Raw genomic sequence first — 19,931 nt, forward strand, 5'->3', positions numbered from 1 at the left:
TAATCTTTAGGTATTATCTCTTCCTTTGTCTTGTAGTGGATTCCGCTTAGAAATTGTATTATTGTATTGTAATGAATATATTTACATATTTATATATATATATATATATATATATATATATATATATATATATATATATATATATATATTGATTTTTTCACACTTGTTGTAGTTAAATGATTTTATTTATGTTAAAAATGATTATGATAGTTTTGGTTCTCATCAATGTTTAAAATGATTAAAGATACAATAGAAAAAAAACAAAAAAATGCCAAAATGAAAAAAATAAATAGCGTATACTACGACGGTTATAATATAACTGTTTTAGTATATTAGATTTACTATGCCGGTTATATAGTAACCGTCGTAGAAAGTCATTTCCAAAAAAAAAAACTCAAGAATACTATGACGATTCTTATCTGACGGTCTTAGTATAGAGGATATACTACGACGGTTGATAGATACTCGTCGTAGAAAGGCACGTCACCCTACAGAATTCTAAGACGGTTGAATTTATAACCGTTGTAAATTGAGATGATATACTATGACGGTTATACAACAATCGTCGTAAAAAGTGACATATACAACGACGATTTGAATAACCATATTTATAATTTTTTCATCTTTTACGACGCCTCCATCTACAACGGCTAAAAACCGTTGTAAAAGGTGTAATTTAACCGTCTTAAAAAATGGTATTTGTAATAGTGAAATCTTAGGTGCATGAGTTTGAGTCACGTGAACTTATTATGGTATAAATCTATTGATTTGTCTGGTTGTGCATGCAATAATAGGTAATGCAATCGTGTTTACTTAAATTATTTTAAATTAAAAAAGCCTATAAAAAATCTCAATTTTAATGAGACATTTTTTTTATTTGATCCAATTATGAAAATTATGAGATTTTTCTTGTTTTGCTTTCCTACTCCAATCAATTGACCTTTGAATAAATAGTATCAATTATCATTAATAAGTCATTTATGACAATGTTCATACATGTTTCATGAAGATATTGCCCATGATCTTTGGCACCATTTTCAAAATATCTTAAGGTATTAATCTAAACTTATTAAAAAGGTATAGAATTTTGTGGATCTCACATCTTCTTTAACAAACTTTTTTTTATAATTTTTAATGAATTTTAGAAATAATAAAGAATATATTAAGAAAACATGCTAGAAAATAATAACTTCTACAAATGCAAAAATTTATTAATTCAATTGTTAAATTATATAATTCCATGTATGGTCTAAGGTACAAACAGAATGGATGTAAACTTTGATTGAAATAACAGAGAGAATTATATATATATATATATATATATATATATATATATATATATATATATATATATATATATATATATATATATATATATATATATATATATATATATATATATATATATATATATATATATATATATATATATATATATATATATATATATATATATATATATATATATATATATATATATATATAAGTTTTCATATTAATATAAAATGTGCTAACCTGGGTGACAAGACTCAAAGCCAGTACTCCCCCTCTACCTGCTCTTGTTGTACAACCTACAAGATGAATATAATCTCGTGCAAACCTGCAGATGAACAGTTGCAATTCATGTAATTAAATGCTTCAAATTGGTCCAAGAAAAAGTAACCTTGGAACATCATAATTGATAACAAAGTCAAATGTAGGAATATCCAAACCGTGCAGTATTGAAACCTTTCCTAATTTAAATTGATGAAGTGCTTCAAGCCTCTGAGCTTGTGATTTGAATGAATATAGAGTTGTTGCTTGTTAATCAAGCACATCTAGCATTAAACTTAAACGATGATAATCTCTGCAATTTGGGAACCGTTGGGAACATGGACAAAATATTCAGAAGAGAAAGGCAGTACGTAGTAGGGTAGGATAATTGATGTTATTTTACAAATAATTGTTCTACTTAGCTTTTTGAGATTTTATCATTTTAGGATCCTTGTTCAAAGGGATTTTCTTTTGCATTTATAGTTAGTTAATTGACCTTTTGATTAGGGTTAGAAGTTCAGTACATAACCTAATTCTAAGCATGAATAGGTGTTAGTGCTTTATCTTTGCTTCATGACACATCATAATACACCATATAAATTTAATATCCTATTATTCTATGTCTATATTCTCGCTTTTTTCTTCCTTTCTTATCTATACCCTATTATTTATTTCAACAAGAACGTACAATAGATGAAAGTAATCAGTTCGCTGTCATTATTCCCAAACTTAAGATGTCAGAATTCAGAAACAAAACAACCTTTCAAAAGAAAGCAGAATATCCAACAAAGTCAATGAACACATATTTGTCAACAATGCAATAACTAATACAGTCAAATTCATCGTGCCAGTATTAGAATGTGAATGGGAAGAGGGAAAGTTTTAAAAAAAAGCCTAGTCATTTATTGAAGAAAAGTAGTCAAAGGTAAAAAAATTGATATTAGATATCAATTGTCAACACAGAAACAAGCTAATGCAAAAACTAGAGTATCAACTATACATCATGCACCTTTTATAGAATATTTATGTTTTAATAAGTTAATCTTAGGTCGCCAGCGTTGGTGACAGAGGTGGTTACGGCGGTTGAAAGGGGTTTGTGAGTGACGGTGGTTATTACAGCGAAGAAGGGGTTTTGAAGAGAGGAAAACTTGGGTCATGTAAGAGTTGTGATGGGTCCATTGCGTGGTAACTCTGAAGTAAATATGCCTTTCTCTTTTCTCTCTCAAATACTCAATTATTTTAACCTAAAGTATTGGTATGGCAATGATTCAAGACCCTACTGGACTAAACTCACTAAAAGATTAAATTTACAAATTCATAAAAAATCACAATTGAGCTATTTAAATAAGGTTAAAATAGAGATTATTAAGAGTTTAATCTTGCCAGGTCAATCATGTAAAAAAAAAATAGCCCAATTTGCATGTAACTTAATTATTTGCCTACGTTAACAGTTATATGAAATATAATACTTATTAAACAATTTCATACCATATCGTGAATATAATCGTAAAGTATCTTACATTTGAAATATTAATTAATATTTATTGTGATTCATATCAAGTAAAATGCTTTTAACTCGACAAAAATGACACGATTTATAAAGATTCATGAAGAATTTTTAAACAAGTTAGCATTTGCCATATAATAATACCCACAGTTTCTGGAATTAAAGTAGTTGTTTACTCCAAAATACTAATATATTTTTTCCACGCCCAAATCTAATCTAATTAACACATAACTCGTTACATATATAATTATTAACACTACATCAACGATCAGACAATGATTAAAACAAAGTGTTACATTCAATGATCAGACAATGATTGACGTGGTAATCCTAGGAGCCTTAGGTTTCACCGGCAAACAAGTCCTCAAAGAAGCCCTCAAATTCTTCAATCCCAACAATTTCACCTTCTTAGCCATAGCGGGTCACGACCCATCTAAGCTGGCCCAAACCCTCAAATGGGCCCAGCCTAGCCCAACAGGTGGAGGCCTACTTGGGCTTGGAGTCGAAGAAGAGGATTGTGGGGAACTTTGAGACATTTGAGTCTGCTATTATGGCTGTGAAGGATCTGAAGGAAATGGAACTGTCTAGAGTCACCAGAGTGAGCCCTAAGCTATGATAAAATATCATACCGTGAAAATTGGTCCAACAGTGTGCATAAGTTATTATAAATCCTCTCGTATCTATGTATTCAATTGCTATAAATAAATAAATAAATAAACAAACAAACACACACTTGATAACACTATAAGAGAGCTTCACTTGAATTTGATCGATAACTCATTTGTGTGCTTGTTTCTTGTTTGATGATGGGTTTTGGAGTAGGAATATAGTTTCAAATTAGTTTTAGTTTTTGAAATTATAATAAAAAGAATAAATAACTCATTGTTATCCAATCATCCTATATGTATAATAAATTTATTATTTTTTATAATAGTTATTTTAAAAAGATATAAGGAACATGATTTCTGATTGACTTACAATGTAAAAACTTTTACAATTATAATCACTACAATAAAAATGACATATGCTTACCGACAAAAACCATCACTAAATGTTAAAGATGTGTAGGTAAATGTAATAAAGACTTCGTCTTATGGACATTTTAGCGGTCAACTTTGAGGGGACATGCAATAACAAATTATAGTCTGTCAGTAGAGGTTTTACCTACGGATTTACTTTCACCTACAATTACATCTGATTATCATTATATATGATTCTTATAATTCACAATGTGCATAAGTAAAAGTCATTAACTTATATCTACAACCTCTAACTAGAGATAAAAACATTAACTTGTACCTACAACCTTTAACGGTAGGTAAAAGTCATTAACTTATGCCTACCATTGAAAGACTGTAGATACAAACCATTTATTTTACTTATAGGCTTTAATTGTAGGTAAAAGTCATATAATAAAAAACTCACATTGTTCGTTATCTATTGAGATGCTTTATGTTTCCAAATTATTATTTAGTTATCTAGATAAAATGAATATCAATTGTATCTAAGTTAATAGTCTAAGCTTTTTACAAGTTCAAGAAATTAATCTATGCAATAAAGTAATTGTCTTACTTAAAAAAAAAAGTTCTAATAGTTTTGAAACATTGGAGCAAACATTGAAAATTGACAAACATGAACTAATTAAACTCTCTCTTTAAGAGATGAAGGGGACAAAGGTCCATTTCTCAGGAAAGTCACATCATCACAAAAATAAACAATATTTATGTATCTCAAAACACTTAACAATGATGAGATGATATCTTAGTTAATTGTCTAAGCTTTTTATAAGTTCAAGAAACTAATCTATGCAATAAAGTAATTGTCTTAAAAAAAAGTTTTAATAGTTTTGAAACATTGAACAAACATTGAAAATTGACAAGCATGAACTAATTAAACTCCCTTCTTTCTCAGGGATGAAGGGGACAAAAGTTCATTTTTCAAGGAAGTCACATAATCACAAAAATAAACAAGAATATTTATGTATCCCAAAACACTTAACAAGAATGAGATGATATCTAGCATCTCCAATAACTAACAACATAACCACATTCAAGTAAAATCACATAATCACAAAAATAAACAAAAGTATTTATGTCCCAAACAACATTCTATATTCTACACTAGAGTGTGGTCTTGTGAGCCTTACTAACAAGAAACCTCACCATATTTTGGCGTCAACAGCATTCTATACACAGGGCAATGGCGATAGTTTGGTGAAACAACAAAGGAGAAGTTGGAGAGAAGAAGACACAATGCTTCCTTCATTTCTAGCAGAGCAAAGGTTTGACCTAAGCAAATTTAACTCCCGAGGCCAAATGGTATATAAGCTTGGGGATATTTACAGGCCGCAGAAACACCACCAGCCAGCCTTTCTAGCTTGAACTCCCTTGCATCTGGTCCCCAGTTATCAGTGTCACGCTGCAATATTGCTGGCAAGTACAACCACATTTTGATGCCTTTAAGAAGAACATGTTCCCCTAACTTCATCTCAGCCAACACTTCCCTTGCGGTTGTAACTCCAGGCCCATAAAGACGTAGACTCTCTTGAATAAACATTGTTAGTTGCACAGAGAACACACTAGCTAGGATCAATTTATTGAGATCCTTGCAACGCATTCCATCTACAGGACTGCTATGTGTGTATATTGTCACATCTAATTTTTAATTATAGTTATTAAGTGTATACATACTAAAAAGGGAAAAACATTTCCTTTCAATACTCTTTGGTATTAGGTGAAATCTCATATGTTAATAGTGTGAATTGAACATTTTTATTAAGTGGGCTATTGCATGAGTTGCTAGTTAATTTTTTTGGGAATCATAATACTTGGACACTTAGAGAGTATAAGCACTAAATTGACTAATATTTTTTTGATAAAAAAACATAGAAATAGAAAAAAAAATAATAGCTGCTAGATTAAATTTTTGATATATAAGTCTTTATATTCAATGAATCATCAATCAATAAAGAATAAAGAATAACACCAGCATCATTAAGTGGCTCCCATCATTAAGTGGCTCCCATATACTAGAGTGATAAGATAAGGAATAATAAATTTCAGAAAAGGAGTGTTGTATCTGAATATTCTCCTAAACGTTGACAAGCTTGTTGCCATATCGCGCTCATCCAATTCTGTACAGGCCAGGGCTACGACAAGAACTAGGAAAAGCAAAGAAAAATAAAGGAAAGCAAAGTCAGAAATCTAAAGATTTGTGTTTAGATAATGTATATTGAAATGGATGGCATCTATGAAAACTTTTGTGGGTTTGCTTTTCTCTTCCTATTTTTCTGGGGTAAGATTATGTTTCTGTTATGAGGGGATAGGGAAGGGCAGTGTCTTAATTTGATAAAAAAAAATAACTATGTTTAACAACCACTTTTTTATCATGATGTGAACGCATGAACAAGATGTTGTTTGTGTCATGACTGTGGTGTAGCTTACTCTATGAAGTAATGTAGAAATAGTCATATGTTTTAAACAACTTTTTCCAAGAAAAATAATCACGTTTTACGAAAGCATTTTTTTGAATGCCAATAAAATTAAGTAGTTGGTTCTTCAAAATAAACTGAATTAGACGGGCACAATTTCTCTAATTAGAATAACATCTCCTGTTAGATAATCTCAAATAACTATGGTAATTATTTAGACTATTTGGTTAGGTTCATGTGGTGGTGGTGTTTTATATGCAACACATAATCTAGTATTTAGGTCATTATGTCTATCGTGTCTATTGGTCTGAGCTTCAATCACCAACGACCAAAAAGACGTTGAGTGCACGTTGCTTGGACAATATTCTACTTTTGTGGTGATCATAAGCCCTTGATATAGTTTTGGCAGAGGGGGAAACCAATTTGGAATGGCAAACATTGCATTCCATTATCTCGTTCTTCATGCATATCAATCAATCCTACGTAAAATTAAAATCCACGTACATTCTGTGATATGCGCGGGTGAGAGGAATGAAGAAGAAGAAGGTGAAGGTCACGGGGAGAGACGCGCTTTCCTTGATTCAAGGTCAAGGAACCTCCTGACTAAGCTATAATTCTCGAAATGTATTTTCCATGTTTATTCCAGTTCTGAAACAAGCTTTTATACAATGAAGTTAACGAACTTCAGCAGTTACAGATTCCAATGATTTCGTAACTAACTACCCAACGACCTAACCAACTAACCCATGGTTCATACAAAGCATGGCTCAACTTATGCATGCATGCAGTCACGTGCTCGATGGTTACACGTACTCCTCTAAGTACCTAGGGCGCGTAATGTTCCTTCTTGGCCTTTCTTCGTGGGTTGCAGGTGACGAGGCTCCTCTCTCGCTGCTACTACTAACATTATTCGCCCCTGGGAAAATCACCTTGTCCTCAAGGTGATGGGCGTTGCAAACGTCAGTCCATTTTTCCCAGGTCGAGTCTTCGGGGGCTAAACCCACCCACTGCACCAGTACGAGTCGTGTGGGGGCTGTATTGAGGAATCAACACGTGAGTCAAGAACGGCCAAAGGCTCCATTATGGGATGGTTGTTAAGCGCATCTAGAGGAAGGGGAGTTGGACGTATATCTGTGGACCCATGATGAGGACAAAGCAGGGAGCAGTGGAACACAGGATGTATCTTGGATCCCTCGGGCAACTTCAAACCATATGCAACGTTGTCGGTACGTTCTAAGACTTGATAGGGACCAAAGTAACGCCTGGTCAGCTTGCTGGATGGCTGGGTTCATAGTGAAGACTGGCGATGGGGCCTAAGCTTAACGTATACGAGTTGGTCCACCTCGTAAATGACATCACGACGCTTCTGATCTGCGAAGTGCTTCATGGCTTCCTGAGCTTTGAGAAGCTTGCGTTGAAGAATCGCGTGGATCTCTTCGCATGTACTAAGTATGGCATCGACGGCGTCGTTGCGGGATGATCCTCGAAGATACTTGGAAAGAGAGGGAGGAGGCTTGCCGTAAACAACTTCCTATGGGGTCATACCAGTGCCAATATGCTGCGAGGTATTATACGACCACTCCGCGAGTGCGAGGAACTTGTACTAGGCCGCTGGTTGGTGATGCACGAAAGAGCACAGGTATTGCTCGAGTGTGCGGTTCATCACCTCCGTCTGACCATCTGTTTGCGAATGGTAGGCGGTACTCACATGCAGGGTTGTGCCAGTCATCTTGAAGAGTTCTCTCCAGAATGAACTGATGAAGATGGGGTCTCGATCCGAAATGATGTTGCGGGGGAAGCCATGGAGTTTACACACGGTATCCATGAAAAGGGTAGCTACCTTGAAGGCCGTAAATTGAGTGGGTAGGGCGCCGAAGTGGACACTCTTAGAAAAATGATCCACCACAACCATAACAGCGGTGAACCCATGAGAGGCGGGAAGATGGGTGACGAAGTCCATAGAAATGTCCTCCCAAATTCCGGTGGGTATCGGAATTGGTTGTAGTAAACCAGCATTTTTCCGTGTGATATGTTTGACCTGTTGACATATTGCGCAACGACGAACGACAGTTTTAACATCCTCGAGCATGTTGTGCCACCGAAAATTGGATTGAAGACGATGCATGGTCTTCTTTACCCCGAAATGGCCTCCGATAGGTGTCGCGTGATATTCGTGTAGTAAGGATGGGATGAATGGGTTCTGAGAGTCTACCCATATTGCGCCCTTGAAGATGATGAAGTTGTCCGAGATTGAGAACTCAGGATATGCATTAGGTTGGGAACGTATGGCCTCCTGTTGCTTTTGGAACTCTAAGCTTGCCAAGAGTGTGGCCTTCAGTTGAACCATAAACTCAGAGTGAGGAGCTGAGAGGATGAGGTATTGACCAGGGGGATGATTGTCTCTGCGAGAGAGAGAATCAGTTACTATATTCGAGGAACCCACTTTATACTGAATTTCGTAGTCGTATCCAAGCAACTTGGCTAGGTAAAATTGCTGTTCCGACGTCTGAACTACCTGAGACATGAGCTCACGAAGGCTCCGATGATCTGTGAAGATGGTGAATTTATGGCCCAGTAGATATTGCCGCCACTTGCGGACGGCGGCAACGATGGCATGCAATTCGCGAACGTAAGCTGAAGCGTGTTGGAGGCGTTGACAAAATGATTTGCTGAAATAAGCTATGGGGTGGCCGTGTTCCTGAAGGACCGCGCCCATGGCCGTGCTTGATGCGTCTGTTTCAAGTATGAAAGGGATCGAAAAATCCGGAAGGGCCAATATCAGAGCAGCAGTTAAGACAACTTTCAATCTCTTGAAGGCAGTTTGAGATTCTGAGGACCACTGGAATGCGTTTTTGCAGAGGAGCTTCGTGAGTGAAGCTGTAATGGCGGCATACCCTTGCACAAATTTTATGTAGAATCCAACGAGGCCGAGGAAGGTGCAAAGGTCCTTGGGAGATCGAGGCGTGATCCATTTGACGATAGCCTGAATTTTTGTTGGATCAGGTCTGACGCCGCTGCCGGAGACGACGTGGCCTAAGTAATCAAGCTGGCGTTAGCCAATGAAGCACTTTGATTGCTTCAAATAATAATGAGCCTGCAGAAGAGAGTTGAAAACGCATTCGAGATGATGAAGGTGATCACTGAAGATTTCGCTGTAGATCAGAATGTCGTAAAAAAAAACTGTCGCGAACTTCCGCAGGAAAGGGCTGAGAAGGTTGTTCATGGCAGCCTGAAACATTGACGGTGCGTTGCAGAGCCCGAATGGCATCACCCGGTACTCGTAGTGACCGTGGTGAGTGCGGAAAGCTGTCTTTGGAGTGTCTTCTTCAGCCATTAATATCTGGTGAAATCCCTGCCATAGATCAAGCTTGGAGAACCACAATGCTCTTCCTAACTCGTCAAGGAGTTCATCGATAGTTGGAAGAGGAAAGCGATCTCGGACTGTGATTGCATTGAGCGCCCTATAATCGATACACATCCGCCATGTCCCATCTTTTTTCTTAACCAATAGTACCGGGGAGGAAAATGAACTTCGGCTTGGCCGGATGAGGCCGACATCAAGTAAGGAGGAGACTTGACGTTCAATCTTTGTCTTCTGGAAGTGAGGGTATCGGTAAGGCCGTACATTAATGGGGTTTGCTGTGGGGAGGAGGTTGATGTGGTGGTCGTGTTGACGGGAAGGGGGTAGGGACGAAGGCTGTTGAAATAGGGATTGGTATTTGCGTAGGAGGTTGTTAATGGCTAGGATGGGATGGAGGGGTTGTGAGGATGGTGTAGGTGAATCTGTAGGAAGGAGAGAGAGATGGAACAAACCCAAGGTAGAACTAGTGGAGATCATGCGTTATACCTGGTTAGCTGAGGCTAGGTTGGAGTCAGACTGGACATCAGCATGAAGGTTGATGGAGTTGCCTGAGTATGAGAACTGCATGGTGAAGGAGGCATAGTTGGTGATGACAGATCCCAAGGTTTGAAGCCATTCTACACCTAGGACCACTTCAGCTTCACTGAGGGGAAGGATGCGTAGAGTCACCGTGAATGTATGATCTTGGATGAGAAGCTTCGTATCAGAGCATAGCTGGCTGCAAGTCATTACGGAGCCATTACCCACCATTACCATGAGAGGTAAGGTGTCTTTGACAGGCAAGTTCAGAAACTTAGCGACGCGGGGCTGAATAAAATTATGTGTGCTCCCGCTATCTATCAGTATAGTGACGTGTTTCTTGTTAATGAATCCATAAAGGCGGAAGGTGTCTGTAGCTGGAACTCCTGCCATGGCGTGAAGGCTGACATGGGGTTGGAGTGTGGAAGGATCGAAAGTGGACTTAGGCTCGAGGGAGTCGGGGTGAAGTTCAGGTGGGTTGGTTTGTGGCAGGTCATCAAGGGTTACTCCTGATGGAAGGGGTTCCTCAGAGTCCGCAATGAGGAACAGGACGCGTCCCTTGCAGCGGTGAGATGAGCTCCATTTCTCATCGCAATTGTAGCATAGGCCTTTTTCGCGCCTGTAAGCCATATCCTCTTGGGTTCTTTGGATGAAAGGAGGTTTGTGTTTGGGTGGCTGGTTATTGTGAGTGAGAGGGAAGGATGTCTGTGATGGTGGAAGGGAAGGTGGGGGTCTGGAGTAGTGTTTTCTTCGATAATTTATTTTGTCTTCTTGAAGTTGTGCTAAGGAAGTAGCTTGGGGTAATGAAATGGGTTGAAAAGCTTGTACCTCTCGTTGGATTTCCGGACTCAGGTCGGAGATGAAGCAACTTAATAAGACGGAAGGGGAGAGACCAGTGATTTGGTTGGCTAGCTTTTTGAATTCGGTGAGGTACTCCGTGACGAAGCTGCGTTGAACAAGCTTGAACAATGTCCCTCGTGGATCATCATAAAAGGAGGGGGCGAAACGGGTTTCGATTGCCTGAAGCAGCGCCGGCCATGACATAATGAAGCCGTTTCTGAACATCCACTGGAACCAGCTGAGTGCCGGTCCATCGAGGTAGAAAGAGGCCACGGTAATGCGCTCCTCTTCCGGCGTTCCCTGATATTCGAAGAACTGTGAAATTTTGAAGATCCAACCAAGTGGATCGTGGCCGTCAAATCGAGGGACGTCGAGCTTGACTGGCGGTCTGGAAGGGTAGGAAGGTTGAGTTGCCAGCGGAGTGGGGGTGGTGAATTGCGAAAGGCGTTCACACATAGCCTCGACTTTGTTGGCGAGGTCTGAATGTCTCTCCGAAAGGGCGGCAATGGCTTCTTCCAGGCGGTCGGTGGTGGTGCGCCGGGTGCCGTGTTCCGCCATGGTAGCAGGTCGGACCAGTTGATATGCGCTGGTGAGAGGAATGAAGAAGAAGAAGGTGAAGGTCACGGGGAGAGACACGCTTTCCTTGATTTGAGGTCAAGGAACCTCCTGACTAAGCTATAATTCTCGAAATGTATTTTCCTTGTTTATTCCAGTTCTGAAACAAGCTTTTATACAATGAAGTTAACGAACTTCAGCAGTTACAGATTCCAATGATTTCGTAACTAACTACCCAACGACCTAACCAACTAACCCATGGTTCATACAAAGCATGGCTCAACTTATGCATGCATGCAGTCACGTGCTCGATGGTTACACGTACTCCTCTAAGTACCTAGGGCGCGTAATGTTCCTTCTTGGCCTTTCTTCATGGGTTGCAGGTGACGAGGCTCCTCTCTCACTGCTACTGCTAACATTCTGTGTTTGATGCATTCTCAAGAAAAATATATATACCACCACTCTCTTACTTTTCTTCTTCTTCCGACTTAAAATTTGGTTCTCTTTTCCTTCCTGCACTGTTTCTTTATTCTTTTTAGAGAAAATCAAAATAACAATATTATAGATAGTATTGTACCTTTATTTTGAATGTTCAATTGCCTTGTTGAAAAGGAGAATGTGAAACGGGTTTTTGCATCCCCTTCTAGAATTTTGCAAGAGCAAATTTGGGAAGTCTTATTCATACTATGATTCATAGAAAATATTTTCTAGCTCCACTCTTCGTGCCATGGTTCGCCTTAAAAGATAAGTAAATCTCAATATAATAATAACCCATAGAAAATATTTCAAACAAAACAAATTTTCATTAATGGATTGGCTTATGAAATCCAAGTATGGCAGTAGACTCAACCAGGTGAAATGCACATGCGGACATTCTCTTATTTTGATCATCAGTTGAATATGTGACAACCTAAAGGCTAAAGCTTTATTTTCCAATAACTCTGCATAAAATGAGCAGTGAATATCAGTCTCACCTTGATTCCTCCCTGTGTTTTGCATCGATTTCCTTGCTAGGTGGGTATACTGGCAAGCTTGATGGGTCACACACATAAGGTTTTGTTTTGAAATACTGAAAAATGGTAAGGACGATATATCAAAGGACTAGAAAGAGTCCATATCATATTTCCATGATTCACATAGTCATAAAGTTTCAGTAAATGATGAATGGCTTTGTATATAGGACTAATGTTATAAAAAGAAATTGATTGATATTTATATATCCTCCCAAAAAATGGGCAAGAGAAATCAACAGACATTATTCTGCAAGAAAGATTAATTCTACACAATACACAGAAATTAGGGTATGTTTGGTCTTAAAAACATTTTCTACTTTTGTTTTCTGTTTTCATAAATTATTAAAAAACATCCCCGTATTTTCACTATGTTTACTGGTTTCAAAGATTTCTACAAGAAACAATGTAAACAACAAAATCCTTGTTTTTATGGTTTCCTATACAAATCTTTGAAAATGAGAAATAAAATGAAAACATTTTTGTAATTATCTACAAAATTAGGAAACATTTTGTTAAACCAAATAGGCCAGGTATTTCAAATTAACCACAAAAGGTATTTCAGGAGTTTCCAACAAATACAAAACTAAACTACCTCTGATGATAGAGCAGATGTGGCAGTTCCACGTTTGTATGGTTCTATAGAAAGAAGAGTTTTTAGCAGATGTACACTGGTCGCTGGCAAATCTTTAAAGAACTGTCAAAGGCAACTATCATATGGTTATTGTGGCTTAAATAAAGTTGCATGAGAAAGTCTAGACTTTTTCCAGTATTCATCAGGTGGGGAGCCACAGAGCTTGAAAATTTTGTGCAATTGTTCAACCTGCATACGTAACAAATATGAATTTAGAAGAGTTTCAAATCAAACATAGTGTCAGAATTGCCATTTCCAGTTGATTCATTTATTAACCGCAAACTGATTAGCATCTGGTCTAACATTTCAAGTGATTTTCAGATTGAAACACTTCCTTATATGAAAATTAATAATAGGTATCATCATCATATTCTTTAGTTTTATTACATTCTCCCTTTTATTTGTATTGAGAAATAGAACGTTGGCAATCTTAAACTACTGAACAAGCAATGATAGCATCAATTTTAAATGATCCTATTGACAAATTGCTGTGAAATCTCATGCTGTCATTCAATAGGTATGGGATCCGAACTTCAGCTCTGTTCAATATTTGGTGGTAAAAATATGGAATTATATTCAAAATTTATGCTGCAACTCAGATATAGTAATGTAAGACTAGGAGAACAAAACCTATAATCATTATGTAAGCATGAGATATATTTAAGATTATTGCTTTTTCAGAGAGGGAGAAAATGGTGACACTAATTTATGGTAAACATGCAGTGTAACTATAAGGCTCGATCTTGAGAGTTAATCGATTATTATTATTTTCCTTAAAGAACAAGTGCTAACGTGGCCAGCCTAGAACATGACCTAATTCCTAAGTGAAAATTCCTGCGGTTCAGTTTGAAAGCTGCATATTGCTTACATTAAATCAGATCCAATTCTTTTAAATTGCCATGGACCATAAGAATTGACCCATGATGTGCACATTACTCTATAATAACCTTTCTAATAGAATTACAATACGAAAAGCTACTATATGAAAGGGAAATAAAGCACCTGTATTCTGAAAAAGGAAATGGAATCTTTACCACAGTAAGAAAGAGATGATATCAAAAGTTATTGAACTGAAATCTCAGTGCACCTTGCTGCCAAAATTTATTTGAATTGATACTATTTTAAGTAGTTTTTTAATTGCATATAAGCTTAAAAAAGAAACTCAAATATCCATCTCATGCCAAGCATTTTCATATCAGTGGCTTCCTTGTGGGTTGAGGCATTGTCATATTTCTTCATTCTTATACATCTTCAAAGTTATTTTAAACTTACCATACAGAGCTCACTCTTATAGGTTTGCCATTAATTTTTTTTCTAATAAAAATGTAATCAACTTCACTACACTAACATGCACCATGACAGGAAAAATCCATACATTTTGGAAAGTCTAATACCTCTGTCCTCCCCTGAAGTATAGGCTTTCCAACAAGCAGCTTTGCAAAGACACAACCAACACTCCACAGATCAACAGCGGGACCATAATCTGTCGAACCGAGCAAAAGCTCCAGTGGCCGTAATTTGGGAAGTCTTATTCATACTATGATTCATAGAGACTAGATGACTTTGTTTTAAATTTTGATAGAGTTGATTTTGAATCATTGAACATGATTGAAATGTGTGTCCAAATTAATTACAGTCACAAATTTTGTTACATCAAGCGTTAAGGCAGGAAAATTTGATTTTTCCCTAAATGAATTATGTACTAAAACATGTAGCAAAACTTAGGACACGAAATTATTAGATCAGTTAAGGGCTTAAGGCCATTGAATTCTCCTGTCAGAAGGCCATTGTAAAATATGGTTATAGTCAAGGAACCAAGCCAACAGAAAAGTGTGAATCTAACTTTGTGACATTTAGATCAGATGGCAGCAACAATGATATTAAGTTTAAAACTATTTTATCAACCTAATGTAGAGCCATACAATGGGGGGGATAATACATGCAGATAATTTTCATGAAATTTATCTGCTCCATAGAGGCACAGGGGAATAAGGCTTATTAGCATTGGACTTGTAGTTGCTTACTATTTTCAATTTTATGCGTATAACTAAATAGAATGGGGAGTTGCTACGTGCACCCAGCATTATTGCTGGGGCACCCAGCAAACAGTGAAGTGGCCAAATTGCCCTTCAACAATTCTTCTTCCGGAAGAAGTATTTCCGGAAACCTTCCGGAAAAGCTTGTTCCGAAAAGTTTACGGAAATACTTCTTCCGGAAAAAGAATTTGGGAATTCCGGAAGTACTCACGAACTTCGTCCGGAAGATCGTCATGAATCTTCTTCCGGAAACTTCCGGAAGAACCTTCTTCCGGAACTGAACTTTTTAAAAAAAAAAATTAAATAATATTTAATGCGTATGTAATGACGATTTTGCCCTTGTGTAATTTTCTTTAAATTAACGCGTAAAGGCTTCTTTCTACTGCGCTTTCGTTTTCTTCGGTTCTTTTTACTGCTTTCGCTTTCTTCTGCTTTGTTTCTTCCGGTTGCTTTGTTTCTTCCGGTTGCGCTTTCGCTATTTTGGTGTTCTTCCGGTTGCGCTTTCGCTATTTTGGTGGTGGTCCCGTGAAGTATTTAGAGATTCGGTGGTCCCGTGTTCGGTATTTGAAGTTTTGTTAGTGGTTGTTCTTCCTATTTTGTCGGAGGTACGCTTTTATGGGTATTTTTTTTCTTTTCCGGAAGAAAAGTAGTAAAAAAAATGTGTATGCGGAAGAAATTTTTTTCGGATGAAGTGTTGCCGGAAAACACATCCGGAAGACCGTCGGAAGAAGTGCTTCCGGAAGACACTTCCGGAACCACTTCTTCCGGAATAGGCCTCAGTAACTTCCGGAAGAAGGTCTTCCGGAAGTGTTAAATTATTAGATTTTTTTTTTATTTATGTTTTATAATTTATATATATATATTTGTTTAATAATGGATTATTTGTTTAATTAGGTATAATGGTATATATTGTGGACATTAAAATTTATAACAATAAAATTCATTTAATAATTTTTTTGTTTTATAAATATATATATATATATATATATATATATATATATATATATTTCTGTTTTATAATTTTTTGTATTTCTGTTTTATATATGTTGTGGATAATTTAATTAGGTATAATGGTATAATATTAAATGATTTAGGTAACTTAAATGTATAATGGTACAAAAATGTTTTATTAGTTGTTTATTATAGTGATAAGTTTAGTTTAAGTAAATAATGTAGTTATAAATTTAGAATATAGTGATAATTTTAATATAGTCGTGTATGATGCATATGTCCTATTAATATGTTTGTTATTTAAGGTGTAGTAAATTTTTGGATGTGGTTATATGATAATTTGAATGTACTTGTGTATGATGCATATGTCCTTAAGATGGACGAAGATCAATGGAGGTATGACTTTGCGATGTCACAAGAAGTTCATATGGATTATGATTATGATAATCAAGAAGAATGTGGAGTGAATGAACCACATGTCGATTGTTCAAATGCTTTTAATACATCTCAGGTAATCATAGATAATTTGAGTCATTGGTTGAATTGATGGTTTGTACGAAAATTAATGTGTTAGGGTTGCGTTGTAGGTATTCGCTACTCGAGATGATGTTTTGCAATGGGCTCGAACAGTTGCCCATGAAAATGGATTTGTTGCAGTGATTATGAGATCTGACACAGAGACCGGTAGCAGAGGAAGAAGTTCATTTGTGTTAATTGGGTGTGAAAGGAGTGGTACGTACAAGTGTAGAAATAAAGAATTTGTTAGAAAAGACACCGGGAGTAGGAAATGTGGTTGTCCCTTCAGGCTTCGTGGGAAACCAGTGCGTGGAGGGGAAGGTTGGATGGTGAAGTTGATCTGTGGGATTCATAATCATGAATTGGCGAAGTCCTTAGTTGGACATCCATACGCCGGGCGATTGACTAAGGAAGAAAAGAAAATTATTGCTGATATGACAAAGTCGATGGTGAAATCGAAAAACATCTTGCTAACGTTGAAGGAACACAATGCCGACAGTTACACCACGATAAAGCAAATTTACAATGCAAGAAGTGCATATCGTTCTTCAATAAGAGGAGCTGATACCGAAATGCAGCATCTGATGAAGCTTCTCGAACGTGATCAATACATTCATTGGCATAGATTGAAGGATGAAGTTGTGGTGCGTGATCTGTTTTGGTGTCACCCAGATGCAGTAAAGTTATGCAATGCATGTCATCTAGTGTTTTTTATAGACAGTACCTACAAAACAAACAGGTACAGACTCCCACTACTTGACTTTGTTGGAGTGACACTAACGGCGATGACATTCTCTGCTGGGTTTGCATATCTGGAGGCTGAGCGTGTTAATAATATTGTATGGGCTTTGGAACGATTTCGAGGCCTATTTTTAAGACACGATCGCCTCCCTCTTGTTATTGTCACTGACAGAGACCTAGCACTGATGAATGCAGTGAAAACTGTGTTTCCCGAGTCTACTAATTTGTTGTGCAGGTTTCATATCGATAAGAATGTGAAGGCGAAGTGCAAATCTTTAATCGGGGAAAAAAATGCGTGGGACTATGTAATGGATAACTGGGGTACTTTGGTTGATTGTCCGTCCGAATACGAGTTCCATGAGTCATATCAGAAGTTTCAAGTTGCTTGTTCGCCTTGGCCGATGTTCGTTGACTATGTTAACGACACATGGATTATCCCCCACAAGGAAAAATTTATTACAGCATGGACGAATAAGGTCATGCACCTAGGCAACACAACAACAAACAGGTATTAACAACTGATTTTATTTGTTAGTAACGATTAATATTAAATGGTATTTAATTGTTGTATATTTTCATGTTTGTTGTGTATTTTAAATGTAGGGTTGAATCAGCTCATTGGGCTCTCAAAAGAGTACTACAAAATAGCGTTGGAGACCTATGTAGTGTTTGGGATGCCATGAACAACATGATCACGCTGCAACACGTCGAAATTAAAGCATCCTTTGAAACCAGTACGCATGTGGTTGGCCATGTATATAAAAAAACCTTATACAAGAGGCTTCTTGGGATGGTTTCGAGGGATGCTTTAAATCAGATTGCTTCTGAGATTGACCGTCTACGTTATCTCGGCAACAATCTCTCTTCTTGTGGTTGTGTGATGAGAAGCACGCACGGGCTTCCTTGTGCATGTGAGCTTTCTAGGTATACTGCTAGCAGCATCCCATTGGAGTCAGTCCATCTTTTTTGGAGGAGACTTTGCTTTTCAGACCAAGGGTTATGTGAGACGGAAGTCACCATCAAGGAAGAAATAGAGGTCATATCTAAAAGGTTTGATGAACTTGATGTGGCTGGCAAAGTAAATCTGAAGAGTAAACTTCGAGAAATCGCATACCCTGATCATAACTCTATGTGCCCTCCTCCATCAAAGGTGAACACTAAAGGTGCACCGAAGAAACCGATGAAAAGAAGTCAAACATCCACAAAGCGTGATCCGTCTTACTGGGAGTATGTTGATGCTTTTCATTCTGTTCAAAGCAGCAACTCTCCAGTGAAACGAAGTGCATCATGTTCTCAACCGCGTCAGCCAACAAGGATCATCCCGATGTTGGATCAATTTGCGTCATTCTTTCAAGGTTTCATTCGTGACGTTGTGGATGTGAAAGCGGACGGTAACTGTGGATATCGGTCCATTGGCGCTTTATTAGGTATGGGGGAAGATTCGTGGCCGTTAGTGCGGAATGAATTACTTAAAGAACTTGGCAGGTGGTCGCATGAGTACATGAACCTCTTCGGTGGCACAGAGAGATTTGAACAATTAAAGTTGTCCCTACTTGTTGATGGATTTTCAAAGGTATGTTTTTAGGTTAAATTTTTTTAATAACAATGTTTAAATTACTTACATGTGTATGTTTGGTTCATTCAGGTTAGTGTGGACAAGTGGATGGATATAACAGACATGGGATATGTGATTGCTTCACGGTATAACGTAATCCTTGTATCGTTGTCAGAACAACAAAGCATGACATTTTTCCCTCTTAGAAGTCAACCACCACATGACTCTTCTGGCCACCGCATCATATGTGTCGGTCACGTGTTTGGAAATCATTTTGTTCAGGTACATTGAATATAGTTAGTGTAACAATTATGCAATGACTTCGCTTGTTCGTTTGGCACGGTCAGCACATGATATAATGTTTGTTCATGTACAACAGGTTTATTTGAAAGACCATTGTCCGTTGCCGCCCCCAGCGCTGTTGTGGTCAACCAATTGTTATTCTCAGGCAAAGCAATGGGCAATTCCATATATTAGTAGAATGCAGGAATACACAAGCTTGATGTCATTCAAAACACACTATGTAGACCTAAATGAAGACTAAACATTCATTGTTTATTTATTTGTATTCATTATGCGATATAATTCGTTGTAACCCGTCACTAACCAATTAATATTATCAACTACTCGTTTGGTTAAGCAAGGAAATTGTTGGTCCAACAAAAATCATTTACGCGTACAGCATACATCATTGTCATAATTGACAACACATAATGACATGCATGCGTATTACAGTTTGAGCG

At 37.2% G+C, this 19,931-nt stretch overlaps 1 long non-coding RNA gene across 1 annotated transcript; it reads left to right on the forward strand.

Moving 5' to 3' along the window:
• Positions 1-19,410: 19,410 nt before the first annotated feature.
• On the forward strand, positions 19,411-19,667 carry LOC121174199 (uncharacterized). Its single transcript, XR_005890070.1, has 2 exons — positions 19,411-19,470; positions 19,568-19,667. It is a non-coding gene; the product is annotated as an uncharacterized lncRNA (long non-coding RNA).
• Positions 19,668-19,931: the final 264 nt, after the last annotated feature.

Source organism: Glycine max, chromosome 19, assembly GCF_000004515.6.
Source record: "Glycine max cultivar Williams 82 chromosome 19, Glycine_max_v4.0, whole genome shotgun sequence".
Lineage (NCBI taxonomy): Eukaryota > Viridiplantae > Streptophyta > Magnoliopsida > Fabales > Fabaceae > Glycine > Glycine max.